This window comes from Telmatherina bonti (assembly GCF_933228915.1).
Source record: "Telmatherina bonti genome assembly, chromosome: 24".
Taxonomy (NCBI): domain Eukaryota; kingdom Metazoa; phylum Chordata; class Actinopteri; order Atheriniformes; family Telmatherinidae; genus Telmatherina; species Telmatherina bonti.
Genome location: NC_136633.1, coordinates 619016 through 634015, shown reverse-complemented (window position 1 = coordinate 634015; position 15000 = coordinate 619016). Strand labels below are relative to the sequence as shown.

Here is a 15000-nt window from a genome sequence, read left to right as displayed (position 1 = left end):
AGCCAGGAAGCCTTTCTGCTACCGTCCATGTTCATGTCTCCCAGTTTGCTGTGTGTCATGATCAGGAATGTCCAGTCCAGAGTAACATGTCCAGTTCAGAGACTAGACCATCTGTAGGACCTCCTCGAGGCCGGGATACGACCAGAATGCAAGCAGCAACGTCCGGAGAGACCCTAAGTGTGTGGTATCGGAGTGAGGAGGAGTTAGCCATGGAATGGAGCGACGTGCCACCTCCTCCTCCGTTAGCAGAGGGAGGTGTTTGAGTTCTGCACTGACACAAAGAGCAGCTGGAATATCTGTTTTCTGGACAGATCCAGCTCTCAGTCTGGACCAGGACCTGAAGGTCTGAGACATTTATCAACAAACTGATGAATCCTGCTTTGTTCCCTGCAGACTGGAACGGTTGTTCCAGAAGCCACAAGCAACGGGGGATGTAGCTGTCGTTGGAAATCACAGCTTTTGTCATGTCTGTGGGGGACATGTCTCGGTCTGTACCCACGGTTGAAGCACATCATGCCTTGCCTTTGTGGAGGGGGGGGTTACATGCCTGTGTGGTTTGGACCTAACCTGGGCTGATACAGTGCAGTGATACAGTGTTCACTGGGCTGATATGGATGCTTCAGACTAAAACGTGCAAACTCGCTTCACGCATCAAAAAATGCAAACTAATGTCCTAACAGCAGCCAGACAGTTATTATTTATTATGGGGTGTTCACATGTGTTGGCAGCAGAAAATCCCAACATATTCTTTTGTTTTCTGCAATGTGATGAAACCTGACATCATAGAAGCAATGAATGTAACGTTTCAGACGGCCGTGCCCAGAGCCGGTGTGTGACATGGTTACGGTTCTTGTGACAAGAGGACGCGTCGGAGCTAGAGAACGCCTTTTCACACTCATGTCAGTACTTTGGTAATGGAGGAGGAAACAATAATGAAAACATATCATGTAATCAGCATTTTGAGGCTGTTGTAGGAGCTCAGGATGGATGTGGAGAGTCCTGCATGCCTGCAGATATTGGTGTCGGAGCTGGAATCCAGACTGTCTCAGTGCTAAAGGCCTTGTCTCACCAGGTGGTCACAGTTGGGTTAAACAGACTCTGCAGTCTGAGAAACGGAACAGTTTCTCCCCAGTAGCTGGATTTCTTAGAGTATTAGGAGCAATTGATGGTGCCCCACGTGCAAAGAATCTTGATTATTTTAGGAAATAAGTTTTAGTCTGATTCAGTTTCAGATGGCGGGCTGGTGGGTCGGTCTATGAAATCCTTTGGAAAAATGAAAACAAGATGTTTGTTTTCTTTTTTAAAGACAACAGTAAATACTGTTTGGAGACATTTTACTTCCTACCATCTTTTCACTCCATCCCATCGGCATCGTTTTACCGACAGTTTCACCTCTTTCATGAATGTGCTCCGTGTAGCGTTTCTTTGTGTTTCTATGCTGCAGGTCATGTTTTCTCTCCAGACTCTACATGCTGCAAACCGTGTCACTCACAAAACCCTCTTTAAATACAGAATACAACATGTTTGCACCTGTCATCTATTCATCACTTTTAGTAAATCACCTGCTAACCGTGGTTCACCCCCACATGCAAAATTCTGTTTGCACACACAAACTCCGGTTTTAGTGGATGTGTGGTAAACAGAGGGGGGAAGGGGGGAAGTTAGGACGTTTCCTGGGCCCTCGACTTGATATGGGCCCAAAAAGATCCGGAAAATATGAGAATATTATTAAACTTTCATTAATTCAGGCTGTTTCAGCGACACGACTTGTGTTGCACCACCGGAGGAATTTCACTGTTTTTTCGGCCTAAAGGAATTCAGCATGTGATTTAGACTTTGATGCTTTCCAACAACTGAAACGTTGTCTCCACAGTCAGGACGAAGAGGATGGCCACATTTCTACTGGACTTCTACTAAAAAATAAAACCGAGATTTTGTCTGATCTAAACTCTATGAAAACAAGATATTTTAGCCTTTCTACGATATTTCCATGGATGTTTGGGGACCACCTCTGCTGGATGCTAAGAAGCTTCTGTACACCGAGGACTCCTGGTAGCATCTGTTTCCCATTCAGACGCCTGATCCTTGTGGCCCCTGGGGGCCACAGCCTCCCGTGACCTCCATGTAAGGAAAAACTCTGTGATAAGAGCTTTGCATCCATTCATTTGGTCATGTCTCCCCACCGTCCCTTCCCGGCCACTGTAAACTGTGCCACAACACCTCGTTCTCATGAAATATTAGCCAGGCTTTATTGTCATCTGAGGAGCTTTTTTCTTTTCCTTTTGACAAATTTGCGTCTCCTGTGCGATAGCGAGGCAGCTTTAGGGTGATGCATGGGGATGGCGCCGCTCACAGTCGTCCTGGGGCCACCAGAATTGATGAAGCCGGTGTGTGTGGGGCAGAGACGAACATGCTGCAGTCAGCACGTTGTGTTGGAGTGTGTGTGTGTGTGTGTGTTTGTGGGAGGCGTGCGACACCACATGTTCCAGCCCTAAACATCTGTGTGTGTACTCATCTGTTAAACATCATTATGACACACTTTCAGTCTTAGACACCAAAAAAAGGAAACACGGTCGTAGAAAAATGGACAGGAAAGAAAAAGTTCCTTTCTTCTTCTTCTGAGGGAAAAAAGATCTGAACGGATGTCGGATGAAAATTTCTGGAAAGTTTAGTCTTTTAAAACTGTTGTCTTCATCCCATCCCCAACAGCGATCGGTCCAACGTCGTCTTCATCCCATCCCCAACAGCGATCGGTCCAACGTCGTCTTCATCCAATCCCCAACAGCGATCGGTCCAACGTCGTCTTCATCCCATCCCCAACAGCGATCGGTCCAACGTCGTCTTCATCCAATCCCCAACAGCGATCGGTCCAACGTCGTCTTCATCCCGTCCCCAACAGCGATCGGTCCAACGTCGTCTTCATCCCGTCCCCAACAGCGATCGGTCCAACGTCGTCTTCATCCAATCCCCAACAGCGATCGGTCCAACGTCGTCTTCATCCAATCCCCAACAGCGATCGGTCCAACGTCGTCTTCATCCAATCCCCAACAGCGATCGGTCCAACGTCGTCTTCATCCCGTCCCCAACAGCGATCGGTCCAACGTTGTCTTCATCCAATCCCCAACAGCGATCGGTCCAACGTCGTCTTCATCCCGTCCCCAACAGCGATCGGTCCAACGTCGTCTTCATCCCGTCCCCAACAGCGATCGGTCCAACGTCGTCTTCATCCCGTCCCCAACAGCGATCGGTCCAACGTCGTCTTCATCCAATCCCCAACAGCGATCGGTCCAACGTCGTCTTCATCCAATCCCCAACAGCGATCGGTCCAACGTCGTCTTCATCCCGTCCCCAACAGCGATCGGTCCAACGTCGTCTTCATCCCGTCCCCAACAGCGATCGGTCCAACGTCGTCTTCATCCAATCCCCAACAGCGATCGGTCCAACGTCGTCTTCATCCAATCCCCAACAGCGATCGGTCCAACGTCGTCTTCATCCCATCCCAAACAGCGATCGGTCCAACGTCGTCTTCATCCCATCCCAAACAGCGATCGGTCCAACGTCGTCTTCATCCCATCCCCAACAGCGATCGGTCCAACGTCGTCTTCATCCCATCCCAAACAGCGATCGGTCCAACGTCGTCTTCATCCCATCCCAAACAGCGATCGGTCCAACGTCGTCTTCATCCCGTCCCAAACAGCGATCGGTCCAACGTCGTCTTCATCCCATCCCAAACAGCGATCGGTCCAACGTCGTCTTCATCCCATCCCCAACAGCGATCGGTCCAACGTCGTCTTCATCCCGTCCCAAACAGCGATCGGTCCAACGTCGTCTTCATCCCATCCCAAACAGCGATCGGTCCAACGTCGTCTTCATCCCATCCCCAGCAGCGATCGGTCCAACGTCGTCTTCATCCCATCCCAAACAGCGATCGGTCCAAAGTCGTCTTTATCCCGTCCCCACCAGCGATCGGTCCAACGTCGTCTTCATCCCGTCCCAAACAGCGATCAGTCCAACATCGTCTTTATCCCGTCTCCAATAGCGATTGGTCCAACGTCGTCTTCATCCCATCCCAAACAGCGATGGTTCCAACGTCGTCTTCATCCCATCCCAAACAGCGATGGTTCCAACGTCGTCTTCATCCCATCCCAAACAGCGATCGGTCCAATGTCGTCTTCATCCCGTCTCCACCAGCGATCGGTCCAACGTTGTCTTCATCCCGTCTCCACCAGCGATCGGTCCAACGTCGTCTTCATCCCGTCTCCACCAGCGATCGGTCCAACGTCGTCTTCATCCCATCTCCACCAGCGATCGGTCCAACGTCGTCTTCATCCCGTCTCCACCAGCGATCGGTCCAACGTCGTCTTCATCCCATCCCCAACAGCGATCAGTCCAACGTCGTCTTCATCCCGTCCCCAACAGCGATCGGTCCAACGTCGTCTTCATCCCATCCCCAACAGCGATCGGTCCAACGTCGTCTTCATCCCATCCCAAACAGCGATCGGTCCAACGTCGTCTTCATCCCATCCCAAACAGCGATCAGTCCAACGTCGTCTTCATCCCGTCCCCAACAGCGATCGGTCCAACGTCGTCTTCATCCCATCCCCAACAGCGATCGGTCCAACGTCGTCTTCATCCCATCCCAAACAGCGATCGGTCCAACGTCGTCTTCATCCCGTCCCCAACAGCGATCGGTCCAACGTCGTCTTCATCCCATCCCCAACAGCGATCGGTCCAACGTCGTCTTCATCCCGTCCCCAACAGCGATCGGTCCAACGTCGTCTTCATCCCATCCCCAACAGCGATCGGTCCAACGTCGTCTTCATCCCATCCCCACCAGCGATCGGTCCAACGTCGTCTTCATCCCGTCCCAAACAGCGATGGTTCCAACGTTGTCTTCATCCCGTCTCCTCTCTTAGATTGTCTCCAACAGTGATCGGTCCAACGTCGTCTTCATCCCGTCCCTACCAGCGATCGGTCCAACGTCGTCTTCATCCCATCCCAAACAGCGATCGGTCCAATGTCGTCTTCATCCCATCCCAAACATCGATCGGTCCAACGTCGTCTTCATCCCATCCCAAACATCGATCGGTCCAACGTCGTCTTCATCCCATCCCAAACAGCGATTGGTCCAACGTCGTCTTCATCCCGTCCCCAAACAGCGATCGGTCCAACGTCGTCTTCATCCCGTCCCAAACAGCGATCGGTCCAACGTCGTCTTCATCCCATCCCCAACAGCGATCGGTCCAACGTCGTCTTCATCCCATCCCCAACAGCGATCGGTCCAACGTCGTCTTCATCCCATCCCCAACAGCGATCGGTCCAACGTCGTCTTCATCCCATCCCCAACAGCGATCGGTCCAACGTCGTCTTCATCCCATCCCCAACAGCGATCGGTCCAACGTTGTCTTCATCCAATCCCCAACAGCGATCGGTCCAACGTCGTCTTCATCCCGTCCCCAACAGCGATCGGTCCAACGTCGTCTTCATCCCGTCCCCAACAGCGATCGGTCCAACGTCGTCTTCATCCCATCCCCAACAGCGATCGGTCCAACGTCGTCTTCATCCAATCCCCAAAAGCGATCGGTCCAACGTCGTCTTCATCCCGTCCCCAACAGCGATCGGTCCAACGTCGTCTTCATCCCGTCCCCAACAGCGATCGGTCCAACGTCGTCTTCATCCCGTCCCCAACAGCGATCGGTCCAACGTCGTCTTCATCCCGTCCCCAACAGCGATCGGTCCAACGTCGTCTTCATCCCGTCCCCAACAGCGATCGGTCCAACGTCGTCTTCATCCCGTCCCCAACAGCGATCGGTCCAACGTCGTCTTCATCCCATCCCAAACAGCGATCGGTCCAACGTCATCTTCATCCCATCCCCAACAGCGATCGGTCCAACGTCGTCTTCATCCCATCCCCAACAGCGATCGGTCCAACGTCGTCTTCATCCCGTCCCCAACAGCGATCGGTCCAACGTCGTCTTCATCCCATCCCCAACAGCGATCGGTCCAACGTCGTCTTCATCCCATCCCCAGCAGCGATCGGTCCAACGTCGTCTTCATCCCATCCCAAACAGCGATCGGTCCAAAGTCGTCTTTATCCCGTCCCCACCAGCGATCGGTCCAACGTCGTCTTCATCCCGTCCCAAACAGCGATCAGTCCAACATCGTCTTTATCCCGTCTCCAATAGCGATTGGTCCAACGTCGTCTTCATCCCATCCCAAACAGCGATGGTTCCAACGTTGTCTTCATCCCGTCTCCTCTCTTAGATTGTCTCCAACAGTGATCGGTCCAACGTCGTCTTCATCCCGTCCCTACCAGCGATCGGTCCAACGTCGTCTTCATCCCATCCCAAACAGCGATCGGTCCAATGTCGTCTTCATCCCATCCCAAACATCGATCGGTCCAACGTCGTCTTCATCCCATCCCAAACATCGATCGGTCCAACGTCGTCTTCATCCCATCCCAAACAGCGATTGGTCCAACGTCGTCTTCATCCCGTCCCCAAACAGCGATCGGTCCAACGTCGTCTTCATCCCGTCCCAAACAGCGATCGGTCCAACGTCGTCTTCATCCCATCCCCAACAGCGATCGGTCCAACGTCGTCTTCATCCCATCCCCAACAGCGATCGGTCCAACGTCGTCTTCATCCCATCCCAAACAGCGATCGGTCCAACGTCGTCTTCATCCCGTCCCCAACAGCGATCGGTCCAACGTCGTCTTCATCCCATCCCAAACAGCGATCGGTCCAACGTCGTCTTCATCCCGTCCCCAACAGCGATCGGTCCAACGTCGTCTTCATCCCATCCCCAACAGCGATCGGTCCAACGTCGTCTTCATCCCATCCCCAACAGCGATCGGTCCAACGTCGTCTTCATCCCATCCCAAACAGCGATCGGTCCAACGTCGTCTTCATCCCGTCCCCAACAGCGATCGGTCCAACGTCGTCTTCATCCCATCCCCAACAGCGATCGGTCCAACGTCGTCTTCATCCCGTCCCCAACAGCGATCGGTCCAACGTCGTCTTCATCCCATCCCCAACAGCGATCGGTCCAACGTCGTCTTCATCCCATCCCCAACAGCGATCGGTCCAACGTCGTCTTCATCCCGTCCCCAACAGCGATCGGTCCAACGTCGTCTTCATCCCATCCCAAACAGCGATCGGTCCAATGTCGTCTTCATCCCATCCCAAACATCGATCGGTCCAACGTCGTCTTCATCCCATCCCAAACATCGATCGGTCCAACGTCGTCTTCATCCCATCCCAAACAGCGATTGGTCCAACGTCGTCTTCATCCCGTCCCCAAACAGCGATCGGTCCAACGTCGTCTTCATCCCGTCCCAAACAGCGATCGGTCCAACGTCGTCTTCATCCCATCCCCAACAGCGATCGGTCCAACGTCGTCTTCATCCCATCCCCAACAGCGATCGGTCCAACGTCGTCTTCATCCCATCCCAAACAGCGATCGGTCCAACGTCGTCTTCATCCCGTCCCCAACAGCGATCGGTCCAACGTCGTCTTCATCCCATCCCAAACAGCGATCGGTCCAACGTCATCTTCATCCCATCCCCAACAGCGATCGGTCCAACGTCGTCTTCATCCCATCCCCAACAGCGATCGGTCCAACGTCGTCTTCATCCCATCCCCAACAGCGATCGGTCCAACGTCGTCTTCATCCCATCCCCAGCAGCGATCGGTCCAACGTCGTCTTCATCCCATCCCAAACAGCGATCGGTCCAAAGTCGTCTTTATCCCGTCCCCACCAGCGATCGGTCCAACGTCGTCTTCATCCCGTCCCAAACAGCGATCAGTCCAACATCGTCTTTATCCCGTCTCCAATAGCGATTGGTCCAACGTCGTCTTCATCCCATCCCAAACAGCGATGGTTCCAACGTTGTCTTCATCCCGTCTCCTCTCTTAGATTGTCTCCAACAGTGATCGGTCCAACGTCGTCTTCATCCTGTCCCTACCAGCGATCGGTCCAACGTCGTCTTCATCCCATCCCAAACAGCGATCGGTCCAATGTCGTCTTCATCCCATCCCAAACATCGATCGGTCCAACGTCGTCTTCATCCCATCCCAAACATCGATCGGTCCAACGTCGTCTTCATCCCATCCCAAACAGCGATTGGTCCAACGTCGTCTTCATCCCGTCCCCAAACAGCGATCGGTCCAACGTCGTCTTCATCCCGTCCCAAACAGCGATCGGTCCAACGTCGTCTTCATCCCATCCCCAACAGCGATCGGTCCAACGTCGTCTTCATCCCGTCCCCAACAGCGATCGGTCCAACGTCGTCTTCATCCCATCCCCAACAGCGATCGGTCCAACGTCGTCTTCATCCCATCCCCAACAGCGATCGGTCCAACGTCGTCTTCATCCCATCCCAAACAGCGATCGGTCCAACGTCGTCTTCATCCCGTCCCCAACAGCGATCGGTCCAACGTCGTCTTCATCCCATCCCCAACAGCGATCGGTCCAACGTCGTCTTCATCCCATCCCCAACAGCGATCGGTCCAACGTCGTCTTCATCCCATCCCCAACAGCGATCGGTCCAACGTCGTCTTCATCCCGTCCCCAACAGCGATCGGTCCAACGTCGTCTTCATCCCATCCCAAACAGCGATCGGTCCAATGTCGTCTTCATCCCATCCCAAACATCGATCGGTCCAACGTCGTCTTCATCCCATCCCAAACATCGATCGGTCCAACGTCGTCTTCATCCCATCCCAAACAGCGATTGGTCCAACGTCGTCTTCATCCCGTCCCCAACAGCGATCGGTCCAACGTCGTCTTCATCCCGTCCCAAACAGCGATCGGTCCAACGTCGTCTTCATCCCGTCCCCAACAGCGATCGGTCCAACGTCGTCTTCATCCCATCCCAAACAGCGATCGGTCCAACGTCATCTTCATCCCATCCCCAACAGCGATCGGTCCAACGTCGTCTTCATCCCATCCCCAACAGCGATCGGTCCAACGTCGTCTTCATCCCGTCCCCAACAGCGATCGGTCCAACGTCGTCTTCATCCCATCCCCAACAGCGATCGGTCCAACGTCGTCTTCATCCCATCCCCAGCAGCGATCGGTCCAACGTCGTCTTCATCCCGTCCCCAACAGCGATCGGTCCAACGTCGTCTTCATCCCATCCCCAACAGCGATCGGTCCAACGTCGTCTTCATCCCATCCCCAGCAGCGATCGGTCCAACGTCGTCTTCATCCCATCCCAAACAGCGATCGGTCCAAAGTCGTCTTTATCCCGTCCCCACCAGCGATCGGTCCAACGTCGTCTTCATCCCGTCCCAAACAGCGATCAGTCCAACATCGTCTTTATCCCGTCTCCAATAGCGATTGGTCCAACGTCGTCTTCATCCCATCCCAAACAGCGATGGTTCCAACGTTGTCTTCATCCCGTCTCCTCTCTTAGATTGTCTCCAACAGTGATCGGTCCAACGTCGTCTTCATCCTGTCCCTACCAGCGATCGGTCCAACGTCGTCTTCATCCCATCCCAAACAGCGATCGGTCCAATGTCGTCTTCATCCCATCCCAAACATCGATCGGTCCAACGTCGTCTTCATCCCATCCCAAACATCGATCGGTCCAACGTCGTCTTCATCCCATCCCAAACAGCGATTGGTCCAACGTCGTCTTCATCCCGTCCCCAAACAGCGATCGGTCCAACGTCGTCTTCATCCCGTCCCAAACAGCGATCGGTCCAACGTCGTCTTCATCCCATCCCCAACAGCGATCGGTCCAACGTCGTCTTCATCCCGTCCCCAACAGCGATCGGTCCAACGTCGTCTTCATCCCATCCCCAACAGCGATCGGTCCAACGTCGTCTTCATCCCATCCCCAACAGCGATCGGTCCAACGTCGTCTTCATCCCATCCCAAACAGCGATCGGTCCAACGTCGTCTTCATCCCGTCCCCAACAGCGATCGGTCCAACGTCGTCTTCATCCCATCCCCAACAGCGATCGGTCCAACGTCGTCTTCATCCCGTCCCCAACAGCGATCGGTCCAACGTCGTCTTCATCCCATCCCCAACAGCGATCGGTCCAACGTCGTCTTCATCCCATCCCCAACAGCGATCGGTCCAACGTCGTCTTCATCCCGTCCCCAACAGCGATCGGTCCAACGTCGTCTTCATCCCATCCCAAACAGCGATCGGTCCAACGTCGTCTTCATCCCATCCCAAACATCGATCGGTCCAACGTCGTCTTCATCCCATCCCAAACATCGATCGGTCCAACGTCGTCTTCATCCCATCCCAAACAGCGATTGGTCCAACGTCGTCTTCATCCCGTCCCCAAACAGCGATCGGTCCAACGTCGTCTTCATCCCGTCCCAAACAGCGATCGGTCCAACGTCGTCTTCATCCCATCCCCAACAGCGATCGGTCCAACGTCGTCTTCATCCCATCCCCAACAGCGATCGGTCCAACGTCGTCTTCATCCCGTCCCCAACAGCGATCGATCCAACGTCGTCTTCATCCCATCCCAAACAGCGATCGGTCCAACGTCGTCTTCATCCCGTCCCCAACAGCGATCGGTCCAACGTCGTCTTCATCCCATCCCCAACAGCGATCGGTCCAACGTCGTCTTCATCCCTTCCCCAACAGCGATCGGTCCAACGTCGTCTTCATCCAATCCCCAACAGCGATCGGTCCAACGTCGTCTTCATCCAATCCCCAACAGCGATCGGTCCAACGTCGTCTTCATCCCGTCCCCAACAGCGATCGGTCCAACGTCGTCTTCATCCCATCCCCAACAGCGATCGGTCCAACGTTGTCTTCATCCAATCCCCAACAGCGATCGGTCCAACGTCGTCTTCATCCCGTCCCCAACAGCGATCGGTCCAACGTCGTCTTCATCCCGTCCCCAACAGCGATCGGTCCAACGTCGTCTTCATCCCGTCCCCAACACCGATCGGTCCAACGTCGTCTTCATCCCATCCCCAACAGCGATCGGTCCAACGTCGTCTTCATCCCATCCCCAACAGCGATCGGTCCAACGTCGTCTTCATCCCATTCCCAACAGCGATCGGTCCAACGTCGTCTTCATCCAATCCCCAACAGCGATCGGTCCAACGTCGTCTTCATCCCATCCCCAACAGCGATCGGTCCAACGTTGTCTTCATCCAATCCCCAACAGCGATCGGTCCAACGTCGTCTTCATCCCGTCCCCAACAGCGATCGGTCCAACGTCGTCTTCATCCCATCCCCAACAGCGATCGGTCCAACGTCGTCTTCATCCCATCCCCAACAGCGATCGGTCCAACGTTGTCTTCATCCCATCTCCTCTCTTAGATTGTCTCCAACAGTGATCGGTCCAACATCGTCTTCATCCCGTCTCCACCAGCGATCGGTCCAACGTCGTCTTCATCCCGTCCCAAACAGCGATCAATCCAACATCGTCTTTATCCCGTCTCCAATAGCGATTGGTCCAACGTCGTCTTCATCCCATCCCAAAAAGCGATGGTTCCAACGTTGTCTTCATCCTGTCCCTACCAGCGATGGGTCCAACGTCGTCTTCATCCGTCTCCTCTCTAAGATCGTCCCTAACAGCAATCGGTCCAACGTCGTCTTCATCCCGTTCCCAACAGCGATCTGTCCAACGTCGTCTTCATCCCGTCCCCACCAGCGATCGGTCCAACGTCGTCTTCACCCTGTCCCTACCAGCGATGGGTCCAATGTCGTCTTCATCCCGTCTCCTCTCTAAGATCGTCCCCAACAGCGATGGTTCCAACGTCGTCTTCATCCCGTCCCCACCAGCGATCGGTCCAACGTCGTCTTCACCCTGTCCCTACCAGCGATGGGTCCAACGTCGTCTTCATCCCGTCTCCTCTCTAAGATCGTCCCCAACAGCGATGGTTCCAACGTTGTCTTTATCCCGTCCCAAACAGCGATGGTTCCAACGTTGTCTTCATCCCGTCTCCTCTCTTAGATTGTCTCCAACAGTGATCGGTCCAACGTCGTCTTCATCCCGTCCCCACCAGCGATCGGTCCAACGTCGTCTTCACCCTGTCCCTACCAGCGATGGGTCCAACGTCGTCTTCATCCCGTCTCCTCTCTAAGATCGTCCCCAACAGCGATGGTTCCAACGTTGTCTTTATCCCGTCCCAAACAGCGATGGTTCCAACGTTGTCTTCATCCCGTCTCCTCTCTTAGATTGTCTCCAACAGTGATCGGTCCAACGTCGTCTTCATCCTGTCCCTACCAGCGATGGGTCCAACGTTGTCTTCATCCCGTCCCAAACAGCGATGGTTCCAACGTTGTCTTCATCCCGTCCCCAACAGCGATCGGTCCAACGTCGTCTTCATCCCATCCCAAACAGCGATCGGTCAATCGTCGTCTTCATCCCGTTCCCAACAGCGATCGGTCCAACGTCGTCTTCATCCCGTCCCCACCAGCGATCGGTCCAACGTCGTCTTCACCCTGTCCCTACCAGCGATCGGTCCAACGTCATCTTCATCCCGTCTCCTCTCTAAGATCGTCCCCAACAGCGATGGTTCCAACGTTGTCTTTATCCCGTCCCAAACAGCGATGGTTCCAACGTTGTCTTCATCCCGTCTCCTCTCTTAGATTGTCTCCAACAGTGATCGGTCCAACGTCGTCTTCATCCTGTCCCTACCAGCAATGGGTCCAACGTTGTCTTCATCCCGTCCCAAACAGCGATGGTTCCAACGTTGTCTTCATCCCGTCTCCTCTCTGAGATCGTCCCCAACAGCGATCGGTCCAACGTCGTCTTCATCCCGTCTCCACCAGCGATCGGTCCATCGTCGTCTTCATCCCATCCCAAACAGCGATCGGTCCAACGTCGTCTTCATCCCATCCCAAACAGCGATCGGTCCAACGTCGTCTTCATCCCATCCCCAACAGCGATCGGTCCAACGTCGTCTTCATCCCGTCTCCACCAGCGATCGGTCCAACGTCGTCTTCATCCCGTCTCCACCAGCGATCGGTCCAACGTTGTTTTCATCCCGTCTCCTCTCTTAGATTGTCTCCAACAGTAATCGGTCCAACGTCGTCTTCATCCTGTCCCTACCAGCGATGGGTCCAACGTCGTCTTCATCCGTCTCCTCTCAAAGATCGTCCCTAACAGCAATCGGTCCAACGTCGTCTTCATCCCGTTCCCAACAGCGATCGGTCCAACGTCGTCTTCATCCCGTCCCCACCAGCGATCGGTCCAACGTCGTCTTCATCCCGTCCCCACCAGCGATCGGTCCAACGTCGTCTTCATCCCATCCCAAACAGCGATCGGTCCAACGTCGTCTTCATCCCGTCCCAAACAGCGATCGGTCCAACGTCGTCTTCATCCCATCCCCAACAGCGATCGGTCCAACGTCGTCTTCATCCCGTCCCCAACAGCGATCGGTCCAACGTCGTCTTCATCCCATCCCAAACAGCGATCGGTCCAACGTCGTTTTCATCCCGTCCCCAACAGCGATCGGTCCAACGTCGTCTTCATCCCATCCCCAACAGCGATCGGTCCAACGTCGTCTTCATCCCATCCCCAACAGCGATCGGTCCAACGTCGTCTTCATCCCATCCCCAACAGCGATCGGTCCAACGTCGTCTTCATCACATCCCCAACAGCGATCGGTCCAACGTCGTCTTCATCCCGTCTCCACCAGCGATCGGTCCAACGTCGTCTTCATCCCGTCCCAAACAGCGATCAATCCAACATCGTCTTTATCCCATCTCCAATAGCGATTGGTCCAACGTCGTCTTCATCCCATCCCAAAAAGCAATGGTTCCAACGTCGTCTTCATCCTGTCCCTACCAGCGATGGGTCCAACGTCGTCTTCATCCGTCTCCTCTCTAAGATCGTCCCTAACAGCAATCGGTCCAACGTCGTCTTCATCCCGTTCCCAACAGCGATCGGTCCAACGTCGTCTTCATCCCGTCCCCACCAGCGATCGGTCCAACGTCGTCTTCACCCTGTCCCTACCAGCGATGGGTCCAACGTCGTCTTCATCCCGTCTCCTCTCTAAGATCGTCCCCAACAGCGATGGTTCCAACGTTGTCTTTATCCCGTCCCAAACAGCGATGGTTCCAACGTTGTCTTCATCCCGTCTCCTCTCTTAGATTGTCTCCAACAGTGATCGGTCCAACGTCGTCTTCATCCTGTCCCTACCAGCGATGGGTCCAACGTTGTCTTCATCCCGTCCCAAACAGCGATGGTTCCAACGTTGTCTTCATCCCGTCCCCAACAGCGATCGGTCCAACGTCGTCTTCATCCCATCCCAAACAGCGATCGGTCCAACGTCGTCTTCATCCCGTTCCCAACAGCGATCGGTCCAACGTCGTCTTCATCCCGTCCCCACCAGCGATCGGTCCAACGTCGTCTTCACCCTGTCCCTACCAGCGATGGGTCCAACGTCGTCTTCATCCCGTCTCCTCTCTAAGATCGTCCCCAACAGCGATGGTTCCAACGTTGTCTTTATCCCGTCCCAAACAGCGATGGTTCCAACGTTGTCTTCATCCCGTCTCCTCTCTTAGATTGTCTCCAACAGTGATCGGTCCAACGTCGTCTTCATCCTGTCCCTACCAGCAATGGGTCCAACGTTGTCTTCATCCCGTCCCAAACAGCGATGGTTCCAACGTTGTCTTCATCCCGTCTCCTCTCTGAGATCGTCCCCAACAGCGATCGGTCCAACGTCGTCTTCATCCCGTCTCCACCAGCGATCGGTCCATCGTCGTCTTCATCCCATCCCAAACAGCGATCGGTCCAACGTCGTCTTCATCCCGTCTCCACCAGCGATCGGTCCAACGTCGTCTTCATCCCATCCCAAACAGCGAACGGTCCAACGTCGTCTTCATCCCATCCCCAACAGCGATCGGTCCAACGTCGTCTTCATCCCGTCTCCACCAGCGATCGGTCCAACGTCGTCTTCATCCCGTCTCCACCAGCGATCGGTCCAACGTCGTCTTCATCCCGTCTCCACCAGCGATCGGTCCAACGTCGTCTTCATCCCGTCTCCACCAGCGATCGGTCCAACGTCGTCT

At 54.5% G+C, this 15000-nt stretch overlaps 1 protein-coding gene across 1 annotated transcript in view; it reads left to right on the top strand.

Moving 5' to 3' along the window:
• Nucleotides 1-15000, top strand: part of LOC306773876 (zinc finger protein GLI2-like) — a gene marked incomplete at both ends in the record, with an annotated part of 310055 nt that overhangs the window by 262773 nt on the left and 32282 nt on the right. The gene's annotated exons all lie outside the window — the stretch shown is intronic.